At 38.0% G+C, this 13,576-nt stretch overlaps 1 protein-coding gene across 1 annotated transcript in view; it reads left to right on the top strand.

The window, feature by feature from the left end:
* Positions 1–13,576, top strand: part of LOC150080108 (ubiquitin carboxyl-terminal hydrolase 25-like) — a 364,983-nt gene that overhangs the window by 39,947 nt on the left and 311,460 nt on the right. The gene's annotated exons all lie outside the window — the stretch shown is intronic.

Genomic DNA, 13,576 nt, shown 5'->3' with positions numbered 1-13,576 from the left:
ATTTGTTAAACTTCTAAAGTCAACTTTTCCAAAATGTTAAAGTGATTATTTGATTACAAATCAGACCACATTTGTAATTCAATAGTGTCTGAATATCAGACAAACGAGAATGGGTGTATAATGTTTATATGTGTTGGGTGGGTATATGTAACCTAGATTTTGTTTCCAAATATAGAAACAAAATCTTTGCGCATGGAAGACTACTGTACAAATTGGAGCAGAATGGTATTAAGGGTAAGTTGCTACAATGGATAAAAGGATGGTTAAGTAGGAGAAGACAGAGGGTGGTAATCAATGGGTGCGGCTCTTTGTGGACTAATGTTATTAGTGGTGTCCCACAAGGTTCGGTGTTAGGTCAACTGTTGTTTTGTATATTTATCAATGATATTGATGAAGGTATATCAGGCTTAATGTCAAAGTTTGCAGATGATACAAAGGTTGGCAAGGTTATTAATGACAGTAATGGCAGTGTGCTACTGCAACAGGATCTAGATAATTTGGGCAGATGGGCTAAGAAGTGGCAACTGAAGTTTAACCTTGACAAATGCAAAGTACTGCCTATGGGTAGAAGTAACCCCAGAGAAACGTACCAACTGTGTGGTACTACACTTAAGGTGGTAGAAAATGAAAAAGACCTGGGAGTAATTGTGCAGTCAGATATGAAGTTTTCTGAGCAATGCAGACAGGCTGCCAGGGCAGGTCATGGGGTTTTGTCAGTGATATATAGGAATTTTGCTAGCAGGGAGGTGATTGTCCCTCTGTATAAGGCAATGATCAGGCCATGCCTTGAGTACTGCGTACAGGTCTGGAGGCCTCATTTTAGGAAGGATGTAGATTTACTTGAGCGTGTACAGAGAAGGGCAACAAGATTGGTGAGGGGAATTAAGGGATCCTCTTACCAAGAGAGGCTTAAGTTCCTAGTCTCCAGCCACTGCAATTTGCAGTGGCTGGAGACTAGGCACCTGCGCAGTGATCTGATTGAGGTGTTGAATGGGTTCAACCCTTGAATGGGTTGAGCATGCTGAATTCTGATGGGATCCTTCCACTTGTTCAGATTACGAACCTAAGGGGGCATAAATTTAAATTAAGAAAAGACAGATGTAGAATAGATGTGTGGAAATTTGCTTTTAGCCAGCAGGTGGTTAATTGCTGGAACAAACTGCCATCTGTTGTTGTGGAAGTTGATAGGTTGAATAAATTTAAGGAGGAACTGGACAGGCATTTGGAGGGAATGGTGTGATTTTTTTTTTTTTTTTTTTTGGCTGATGCTGCATAAGCTCATACACTTGCTTTCTTGCATCACATGCCACTACTACTACTATATTACCGTTTTGATTATTTAATATTTTCATATAATAGTTTTAAAAGTTTTTCTGTACAAAAATTTCTGAAACCGGTAGTAATTTCTTCTGTGGATTACTATAATTTTAGGTAGTGTTTGGATTTAAGCATAAAGATCTAAAGAGTTGGGAGAATGATAGAGGCAACAGATGAATTTGACAGAATGTGGTAGAACGATTTTAAGCCAGAGAAGGTCAAAAAGAGGAGATTCCAAATTACTAAGTCTCTGACAGGGAATATCCAAACAGACATGTGCCAAACCACTTGTACTTTTTCTGACAGAATCTCAGTTATCAGTTGATTCAACCACTGCTCATCTCAATTGTCTGAATTATTTGCTGTATGATTTCTTTCACTTTAAAGGTGGTACTTGTGCATATGTCTGTTTGGATATTCCCTGTCAGAGACTTAGTAATTTGGAATCTCCTCTTTATGACCTTCTCTGGCTTAAAATCGCTCTACCACATTCTGTCAAATTCATCTGTTGCCTCTATCATTCTCCCAACTCCACTAATCGCTTGGAACTCTTTGCAATTTGACTTTTTCCAGTCCAAATTTCCTAACAGTGAGAATTTTTCTTGGTGATTTTAATGTTCAAAACTCCAGCTGGCTTCCATTTTCTAGTCACACAGACCCAGCTGGTTGAGATGCTGAGACTTTTGCAATTACTAATGACATCGCACAGATTGTTCATTTACCTACCAGAATACCAGACAATCCTAACCACACAGCCAACATGCTTGACCTTTTTTTCCCAAACAACCCTTCTAAGTACATGGTTGAGGTGAATAGTCCTCTAGACACCTCAGATCGTACCTTGGCGATGGTCTCTTTTCCAATGAAGTCTTTCTCTCATGGCCATTCCAACCTCATTTTGTTTGTGCATTAAAAGAATTCACAATGGGTTGATCTGTGAGATTTCTTTTCTTATTTTACTTGGTCAGATTACTGTTTCAAAATTTCTGTTGTCAACGTTTGCGTCAGTGAAATTATACTTGTAGAGATGGAATCCTTTATTCCACACTTCACTTTAAAATCTTGCTCTTTATCTAAACCTTGGTTTTGCAATAAATCTGCTAAGGCTGTTCAAGAGAAGAACGTTGCATATTGTAATTGGCTTGTTTCCAAATCTTCAGTTTCATTTTCTGCCTACACCAAAGCTCGCAAAAATTTTAAAGCAGTTATCAGTCCAAACTATATTTTGAATAGGCTAAGAGTAGAAAACTTGCTTCTTGTTCAAATTGTAGCCAAACATTCTGGTCTCTTGTCAAAGCTATTGGCGGCAACTTTTGTCTGTCTGTTCCCACCTCTGTCAAAACCAGATGGTTCTATTACCACTTCAGCTAAGGATAAATCTGATTTGCTAGCATCCTATTTTTCTTCCAACTCTTGTATTAATGATCTTGGTAAACCACCCCCCACCATTCCCAGTATGCTCTTTTAGCCGTTGGGCCCACTAGGGGCCCAATGGCTAAAAGGTCAGAGGAACAACACAACAAAAACATGTACCTTACACTTTTTAAAATCTCTGGCCTTCACAGTGTTCTGTGTTTCACAAACAGAGTATACAACATGGAGATGGGGGAAACCCTGGGGCCGTTAGACAATGAACACTACACTTTGTACAATCAAATCACGTTACGACGAACTCAACATAGTAAAGTACCGTTCACTATACGATGTACAGTAAGTGCCGGTCATTGTGATCACGTTTGTGAATTGAATTTTAATTCTATTAAACAGCGATCCTAATTAGCGAAAATAGGAGGAATATTATCCACAGGCTATAAAAGCAAAGATGTATTAAGCACAAATTTACCCTTTATTACCTTACCAATTAAAAAATTAAATGATACGTGAAAATTGGAAGAATATATGTGATAATCGGAATAATTAATACGTACTGTAATAAGTACATACGAACTAGTTGACATTTCTGTTCACTGACAATTGTGGGTAGGGGTTAAAATTTAAAACAGTAAAAAGATAAGCAACCAATAACAAAGAACACGGCACACACAAATTGCAAGTAACACGATACGCGCAAGTGTGAACCAAGTAACGAGTTACAAAGCTTTAAAAATACGAATGAAGAGATCTGAAAATTTATTTTTTTATATGATTGAAGATTCCATAGAAGTGTAAACACATTTTACCTATATAATATCGGTGTAAATACACCATAGTTAACCCATAGATTTGAGCTACGATTGTAGCGTAGAAGGCATCGTTTTAATTGTATCTCATAATGTGGTTGCCTTCACAACAAGATAGCTACTATTGAATTACTTCAAATAAATAATGCTTCTCTAGTAGAGAAGACTACTGTTATTTATTTTCAGCATACCACCACCCAGACGATCGTTTCGAAGCTTTTTGGCTTCGTCATCAGTGGGCGGGTAGGTAATACAATAAGCCATCTCAGTTGCGAAGTTATATCCCCATTATGAGAGATGCCAGAAGGGTGTGGTGGTAATGTATTTGGAAAATTATGCCTAGTGCATTTAATTTTCCAAACACATTTTACCATAAATAACCCACAGAATTCCAGCTGTCGGTATTATCGCAAATTCAGTAAGATCGAGTTTACTGTCCGTTTATGATAGATTTCACTAACAGAAAAGCCCAATAAACAGGTGACTGCTAATTGTTTTATGGTTGTGACCTCCAGAATTTTGACCAATCCACGTGGTACCGTCGGAGACAATCGTGGGGTAATCTCCAGTGCTGCGGTCTTCTGCCCCGATTAAACGGCATGCTGTCCCAATTAAGCAAAGTAAACCCTGGCTGTTTTCTCGATTGGTTTCTGTTTTTTAAGATTTGCCCCAAATAAACGGCTGCCCCGATTAACCGGTGGCCCAAATAACCGGAATCCACTGTACTTCTTGACATTGGATTTGAGCTTTTGTAGCTATTAATTTTCATAAATGCACACAAATGAACACATGCATCGGCTAGTTAATATCCATTCATAGTTCAGATTTAAACTTGTTAAAGATACTTCTTGACATTGGATTTGAATTTCTGTAGTTTTTAATTTCGATAAATGCATAGAAATGAAGATTATTTCAAAGAATAGAAAAGAAAAATGAGGACTAGCAATATCTACCAAGTGTAATAAAGAAGGTTAAAATTTGAGTCATTGATTTATTTAACATGGAGCCATCCCTATTAATCCTATGACCACAGAAGGAAGGAAATTTGTAGAATAAAAGTGCTAGGAAAGCAGTATCTACAGGGTGGCCCGACCTGATCAAGGTGATTAACACTTTTAAGTGTTGAGTAAACTGTTCATTGAGGGGCTACTTTAAGCTTAGTCACATTCATTTAACTTTTAATGATGACAAACCATTTATTATCTTCCTATAAACAATATTATTTGTTTTTAACTCTGTTGCTCCTGTGCATGTATTCACCTTTCTCAAAGATAGTCACTGCAGCTTCTAAATAGGTAAAGGCTTCTGAAAAGCCCCTGGTTGTTATTAATTGATGGGGCTGCACCACTAGCATTTAATCTTGTTTTACATTCCTTGATTTTGAAGTTCAAGGAGTTCTTTGGTAATTGAATCTTCACCACGTGATGATTTGAGTAAATCAGTCTCCACCTTTTTTTTTATTTTGTCTTGTTGGCTTTTTCCAATCCAAAATAATTTTGGATACAATCAGGCCATACTTTACTCCAAACCTTAATCATATTTGATGCTTTAAACATCCCTCTGTGATACATATTTGGACTCATTGTAAAAGGGACTCTTAAAAGTGAAACCAATAAATCAAAGTAAAAACAGAACAATAAAAACAAGAAAAAGTGTTCCTTCTGTTGATTAAGTGGAGCTTTGATTTGACAATAAACACCACAATGATGATTTATTTTTATTCATCATGATGGAGCCCTGCCATTTCATCGTGTACTTTTTATTCTAAACTGAAGTCTAGGATGAAATAATTTTTTAGATTGTCATAAAAGTGTGAAGGATTTTGCAAAATGGACATTTGGTGGTAAAAGTGAAAGATTGTTAAATTAAATATTGGGAAATAAATAATATAATTATCACAGCTACTGGATTATCAATAAAAGTATGTCGTAGTGGAGAAAAATATGCACAATACTGTATTTTATTATACAAGGGGCACTCAAAAATAACCTCCCTCAGTAACCTTTTAAAGAAACAACAAAGTCTAATTTTTTTAATATTTTTATTATTAGTAGTGATATATGATGCAAGAAAGCAAGCTTATAAAGCATTAAAAAAAAAAAAAAAAAAAAATCATCCATCACTTTTCGATCTCCAATAAGTTGTCTAGGTCTTCCTTGAATTTATTCAAACTACCCACTTCCACAACAGATGGAAGTTTGTAAATATAGTATATAACTATGATTATAACTATAGAACGCTTAATAAAACTGTATAGTTTAATGCTCTCTAAATTTAGCAGGTTCAGTTTAATTACAGCAGAATAATATTTATTATTCTTCTCCTGTATACTTTTTTTAGTCTCTCTCTGTATGTATATATATAGTTAAGTAGATTCGAGAAAAGGTGGAAGAAGGCTGACAAAACCAGAAGTGGTATTAATGGAAAAAATCATTGGGTACCTGAAAAATAAAAATATATTACAGTGGTACTTGATGCTATAGATACGAAGATTTTAATTTCTTCATCAAGGTGCAACAGCCAAAAACAGGAAATATAGCAAGAAGTAAGGTCTATGTTTCTGATGTGAAATATACGTAACGCATGATTACGACAATGAAACCAAGTTGAAAAAGAGTGCGTGGAAGCCAAAAAGTGGCAGTAAATTTAGTGAGGAGTTCACGTATGTTTTATAGCTGACCCAACAGAGACCAAAAAACAGAAAAAAAAAATAATAATAAAATAGAAAATATATTATTAACTAACCCAAAGGAAATTTAGAGTGACTAAGATAAAGAAAGACAACTTATTGTCGTGTCAAGCAGGTGTCTAGGAGATGGACAGAGGGGAATTACTGTCTAACAAAGCTGCATCATTGTATAAAAAAAATAAATTAGTTCTCAGAGTATTTGTAACATGTTATATTGACCTCACATGAGAGAGGGGAGAGGCTGTAAGTAGATCAAAGCTAACGTTACAAAGGAGATCAACAATTAAACCAATGAAGCATAACAGCCCACGATAGAGGAGAAATTGGCAAAGTAGCATGGAAAGACGCTACACTTTGTTAGAGACAAAAAAGGTGAATGAAAGCAGAACAAGGAGCATCTCGATATTGCTTTCAGTCAACCTAATTGCTCACAAGAAATAAAAACTAAAGGGATAAAGAACAGTAAAAAGTAAATGGGAGAAGCGGAATATAGGTGAACTTGAATAATCTGGGGATGTAAAACCCCGCCCTATAGTAGGACCCTGGACATAGGTCTGGGTGAATGCTTCATGTGTTTAGTAAAAAATGATTAAACAATTGCAAAAAAACCATAAATATCTACAAAAAGTAATTACTACCTTGGGGTAGCCAATTGGTGGGCACAGGTTTTCTAGGCCGTGAGACACCAAAGAGGCTAGGGGGGGGTATGTTTTGTACAGTATGTACAAGCCTGAATGTAAAAAGGATATTAAAAAGCTATTATATTCTTGATATCAGTTTCTTGGTCAAGCAACCTTTTATATTTTAAGATATTGAATGATCTCTTAAAATGATAGTAAAGGAAAGCTGGAGGGAAATTGTTGCCAAGAAATTTATTATAGAGAATTGTAATATTGTGTAAGATTAGGATATTGCTGTTGCATATCATGGCTATCCTGATACATTGAGAGAGGATGACATTTTAATGCACCTTTTTAGAGATGTTGGAATGCCAGTGGGTGAAGCTGACCACATTAAAGTTAAAGGCATCACATTTATTATATATATTAATAGCAGTATATGAGATGTTAATGTCCACGTCTAAGTAATTGGCAGAAATGTTATGAGCTTATGTAGCATCAGCCGAAAAAAAAAAAAAAATCCACACCATTCCCTCCAAATGCCTGTCCAGTTCCTCCTTAAATTTATTTAACCTATCAACTTTCACAACGACAGATGGAAGTTTGTTCCAGCAATTAACCACCCGCTGGCTAAAGGCGAATTTCTGCACATCTATTCTACATCTGTCTTTTCTTAATTTGAATTTATGCCCCCTTAGGTTCGTAATCTGAACAAGTGGAAAGATCCCATCAGAATTCAGCGTGCTCAACCCATTCAAGGCCTTATAGACCTCAGTCAGATCACTGCGCAGGTGACTAGTCTCCAGCCACTGCAATTTGCAGAACTTAAGCCTCTCTTGGTAAGAGGATCCCTTCATTCCTCTCACCAATCTTGTTGCCCTTCTCTGTACAAGCTCATGCAAATCTACATCCTTCCTAAAATGAGGCCTCCAGACTTGTATGCAGTACTCAAGGCGTGTCCTGACCATTGCCTTAAACAGAGGGTCAATCACCTCCTTTTCCCTGCTAGCAAAATTCCTATATATCATTGACGAAACCCCTTGACCTGCCCTGGCAGCCTGTCTGCATTGCTCAGAAAACTTCATATCTGACTGCACAATTACTCCCAGGTCTTTTTCATTTTCTACCACCTTAAGTGTAGCACCAAACAGTTGGTACGCTTCTCTAGGGTTACTTCTACCCATATGCAGTACTTTGCATTTGTCAAGGTTAAACTTCAGTTGCCACTTCTTAGCCCATCTGCCCAAATTATCTAGATCCTGTTACAGTAGCACACTGCCATTACTGGCATTAACAACCTTGCCAACCTTTGTATCATCTGCAAACTTAGACACTAAGCCTGATATACCTTCATCAATATCATTGATAAATATACAAAACAGAGGACCCAACACCGAACCCTGTGAGACTCCACTAATAACATTAGTCCACAAAGAGCACCACCCATTAATTACCACATTCTGTCGTCTCCCACTCAACCATACTTTTATCCATTGTAGCAACTTACCCTTAATACCATTCTGCTCCAATTTGTAGAATAGTCTTCCATGCGCAACAGTGTCAAAAGCTTACCTGAAATACAAGTATATGATATCAAAATAATTTTTTGCATCCAGTTCCTTTGTAATCACAGCATAATATCCTATCAAATTTGTCAGACAAGACTTTCCCTTAACAAACCCATGCTGTGTCTGAATTACTGCTGCAGTCTTGTCTAGATGATCCTGCAATGCATCTTTAACCACTGACTCCATTATTTACCCGGAACAGAAGTTAAACTAATTGGTCTGTAATTACTTGTCACCCTTCGATCCCCCTTTGTGAATTGGGGATACATTTGCGCGCATCTCCAGTCCGTGGGGACCTCCACTGAGTCCAAGGATGCTCTCATAATTATGGCTAAGGGTTTGCTTAGTTGCTTTGCCGCTTCCTTTAATATAACTGGATAGATCCCATCTACCCCAGGTGCCTTTCTTATGTTTAACTTCAACAATTTCTCCTCCACTTTGCTCTCAGTTATTACAAAATCATTAAGCACCCTACTACAATTTGATAACCTTCTGCCATTTTCAAACCTTAACTCCTCATGTGTGAATGTAGATGAAAAATACTCATTCAGTTTGTTTGCTATCTGAGCAGGATCATCAACAGTCGCACCATCAGTATCAACTGGACCAATCAAATTCATCCCCTTCCTTTTAGAGTTTATATAAGTAAAGAAATCCTTGCTGTTTTTCTTAGCATCTTTTGCCAAAGATTTCTCGTAATCTGCCTTCGCCCGCCTAACCTCCTTTGTCACCTGATTACAGACTAGCTTATATCTGCCATAGGCTTCTGAGGCACATGATGCAAGAAAGCAAGCTTATATAGCATCAGTCAAAAAAAAACCTCATTTCACCCATCCACTCGCTCCAAATGTTTGTCTAGTTTTGCCTTGAATCTATTTAAGCTATCAACTTCTGCAACAACATATGGAAGTTTTGTTCTAGCAATCAACCACCCGCTGGCTAAAGGTAAACTTCCGCACATCTATCCTACAACTGTCTTTCCTCAGTTTGAATCTATGCTCCCTCAGGTTTGTAATCTGAGCAAGAGGAAGAATCCCATCAGCAATGAGCCTGCTCAATCCATTCAAGCCGCCTTATACACCAAAATCAGATCGCCTTACAGGTGCGTAGTCTCCAATTCTGCAATTTGTAGAACATAAGCCTTTCTTCATAAGAGCAACCCCCCCCCTTTGTTCCCTTCACCAATCTCTACATCCTTCCTAAAACGAGGCTTCTAGACCTGTACGCAGTACTCAAGGGGATAATCACCTCCTTATCCCTCCTCGCAAAATTCCTGTATATGTTTGACAAGACCCCATTATCTACTATGGCAGCCTCTCTGCACTTATCAGAAAATTTCATATCTAACTGCACAATTACCCCCAGGTCGGTCTCTTTCATTCTTCACTTCTCTGAGTGTAACACCACCCAGTTGATACATTTCTCTGGGGTTACTGCTACTCATATGGAGTACTTTGCATTTGTCAATGTTAAACTTCAATTGCCACTTCTCAGCCCATCTACTCAACTTTTCTAGATCCTGTTGCAGCAGCATACTGCCATTAACAACCCTGCCAACCTTTGTATCATCTGCAAACTTTGACATTAAGTTTAATATGCCTTCATCAATATCATTGATAAATATACAAAACAACAATGGGCCCAACACCACTAATAACATTAGTCCACGTAGAGCAGTATCCATTGATTACCACTCTGTCTTCTCCCACTCAACCGTCCTTTTATCCATTGTAGCAACTTGCCCGTAATGCCATACTGCTGCAATTTGTACAGTAGTCTTCCATGTGCAACAGTATCAAAAGCTTTCCTGAAATCCAGTTACAGCAGACCCTCGTTATAATGTTGTTTGCTGATTCGCTATAACGCTGTTTTATATTATAACCCATATCTCACTCTAATGCTGTCACAACTCACTATAACGCTCTTTTACCAGCGTACAGATTGAATTTTTGGTGTATTTAACAAAAACGTTTCATCTGATGTAGTCGATAGCTTGAAAATGAATAGCAAAGTTTCCTATGCTAATTTGATTGCACTATGGTGACTTGTTACGTAGTTCAGAGATCAACATTTTAAAAAATGATAGAGTATATTGCTTGTAATATTTGCGTTGTATGCATTTTTCCGAAGTCTAGTCATCACTCGGTACTGTGTTAGACATCGTCCGTAACGGACAGTTTACTCGAACATTTTATCATAATTAATGCAATGCAGTTGCATTTTCAATGATTAATAACGGTGGATAAGAATTAAAAAGGAACAACATCTGGATACGGTACGAAGCCTACTAAGATAAGAAAAATGGTGAATTTGAAAATTAAATTATACATTTTGAAGCGAATCGATTCCGTTAAACGACAAGTGGATGTGTGCAATAATTTAGGACTGGCCGGTTCCACTTTAAGAACAATTATAAAAAATAAAGAATTAATTTTAGCAGTGGGAAAGACAGCTGTACCACTGCAAGCAACTAGGCCGGCTATTGTAATTGAAATGGAGAGGCTTCTAAATAATTTTATTCAAGATAATATCCAATGCACAATTCAGTTAAGTTAAATATTATTAAAGAAAAAGCGATTAGCCTATATGATGATCTGAAGAAAGTTCACCTTTAAAAAAAAAAAAAAATTGTGGAACCATTTAAAGCTATTAAGGGCTGATAAGATACAAAGGGTACTAGGAAAGTTTTGTAATACAGCTTTGTTTATTTAATTTTTTCAAAGTAATTTCCTCTACATTCAATACACCTCTCCATCCTCCGAAACCAATCTTTAAACCAGTTCTGCCAAGTTTCACTAGGGAGTAAAGCACACTCGTTGTCCCAAGCCCGTAGAAGGTCCTCATCACTGGAAAACCGCCTCCCTTTTAGCTTCATTTGCACATGTGGGAACAGTGCAAAGTTGCAGGGAGCAAGGTCTGGACTGTAGGGAGGGTGCTCGAGAAGTTTCAGTCCTGTCGTGGTCAAATATTCGGTGCAGGCTTTGGCGCGGTGAGCTGGAGCATTATCGTGATGGAGGTACCAGGTGTCCATTCTTGACTTTGGCCGCAGGTTCTTCATAGATCCAATGACTTTAGGCAGGCATTGTTCAGTATACCACTTAGCTGTGACTGTCTTCTGCGTGTCCAAAACGACACGTTCCACAATTCCACTCGATTTGAAAAATACAGCTATCATTTTCTTCTTTACAGATCGGGATTTTCTGACAATTACGGGTGTGTCGTCATCATCAAAGACCCAAACTTTGTTTTGAGCCTTGGTCGGCAGATCGTAATAGTACAGCCAAGTCTCATCACCTGTCACGATGTTGTTCACATACCGAGATTGTCCCTTATCAAACTTTTTTAACATCTCCCGGCACCAAGTCACACGTCGTGTCATCTGCTCTTCAGTCAGTTGATGCGGCACCCAGAGAGAACAAAGTTTCTTCACGTGCAAATGATCTTGCAGAATCGAACGAATTGCTGGTGCATTTAGGCCCAAAGTATCCTCTATCTGTTGGTAGGTCACTCGCCTGTTTTCGTCAAGCATTTTCCTCACAGCAGTAACGTTTTCTTCCGTAACTGACGTTCGTGGCCTTCCCGGCCTCTCAGAATCCTCCAGAGTGAAATTTCCCCTTTGGAATTCTCTATACCACCTGAATATCGTTGTACGATGTGGACAATCATCATCTAGTGCAAGAGTCATTTCTTCTAAGCACTGGTCTATGGTTAAACCACACACGAAATTATACCGCAAAACTGTCCTTATCTCATTTCGTGACCACGATGCCATCGCAAGCACTTTAGGCGCCTCCGTAGCCAGGTGGGAAGGAGCAGCGGTGCGTTAGCACACGCTTCTTGATTAGACCGGGGTTCGAGCCCGTCACCACCAAATATGGAGGATGCGGAAAGGTCAGGGAATGACTACCGCATATCCAGGAGCAATATGGCCTTAGTTGCTAATGCTCCTAAAAACCAAATAACAACAACAGCAAGCACTTTACACTCTCACTACTAATGAATAACTGAGCCCATCGACTTGGCGCGGCGGCTACTATGCACGTATGAACATGTCTCAACATGCAGCAACAAGCAGCTTCCTGTGATTCATTGTTGCGTCATATTGCAAAACTTTCCTAGTACCCTTTGTAGATTTAAAATCAAAGGAGAAGCTGCAAGTGCAGATCAAGGAGCCGAAACTTTCAAAAAAAGAACTTCTAAAACTTATTGAAGAGTGGTGTTAAACTTCTCAAGTTTTTAACAGAGATGAATCAGGACATTTTTTGGAAATGAATGCCTAAAAGAAGTTTCATATAATGAAAGAAAAAAAAAAAAATATATATGCCAGGCTTCAAAGCAGTGAAGGATCTTGTTGTGTGGTAACCCTGCAGGGATTTTAAGGTAAAGCCCCTTTTAGTTTACTAGGAAGACGGCCAAAGTATAACCCAAAATCGACCAAAGTTACGAAAACTCGACAGCCCAGGGCCATTGGATTAATAAATTCATGATTTTAAGTTTAATTTTGATACATAATGTAGTTACTTACCACATAATTATATAGGTATGGAGAATATTTTATATGTACAAATTTTTAATATTAAATATTTTGACCGACATTTGTGCGTCTTTTCGCTACCATTTGTTATTGATTAGGAAATATCCTATGGCATTTCCAATAGATTAACAGTAGCCACTGCCAGAGGTGAAAGTGATTCTTGCACTGCTTCTATTGAAACGAGCAGCAGCCTGGAAAACAAGATAAAGGATATTTCAGAGACTGCTGGGAGTCATCGCGGAACAAGTAAACAATTGGGTTGTTTTAAGGGCAGCTAAGAATAAGAACAGGGGCATGTATACTTGCATGTACACCAATGCTAGGAGTTTGGTAAATAAATTTGATGAATTTGAGGTATTGCTCAAAACATCAAAGGCAGATATTGTTGGAATATCAGAGACGGGGTGTCACACAGATATAAGGAAGGCAGAACTGGAATTTAGGGAATACAATGTGTATAGAAGGGATAGACAGGACAGGAGAGGAGGAGGGGTTATCCTATTAGTTAAGAAACACACAAAATCCAAGGAAGTGAAGCCAGTCGACATTGATGGACAGGGCTGTGTCGAGTCAGTTTGGTGTGACATAAGCATTGGGAGATCAAAATCGAGAGTAGGAGTGTGCTGTAGGCCTAATGACTCTGATTAGTATACAGTAATACCCCGACT

Source organism: Mastigoproctus giganteus, chromosome 9, assembly GCF_048544385.1.
Source record: "Mastigoproctus giganteus isolate SK-2022 chromosome 9, ASM4854438v1, whole genome shotgun sequence".
NCBI lineage: Eukaryota > Metazoa > Arthropoda > Arachnida > Uropygi > Thelyphonidae > Mastigoproctus > Mastigoproctus giganteus.
This window is presented reverse-complemented; position numbering and strand designations above follow the sequence as displayed.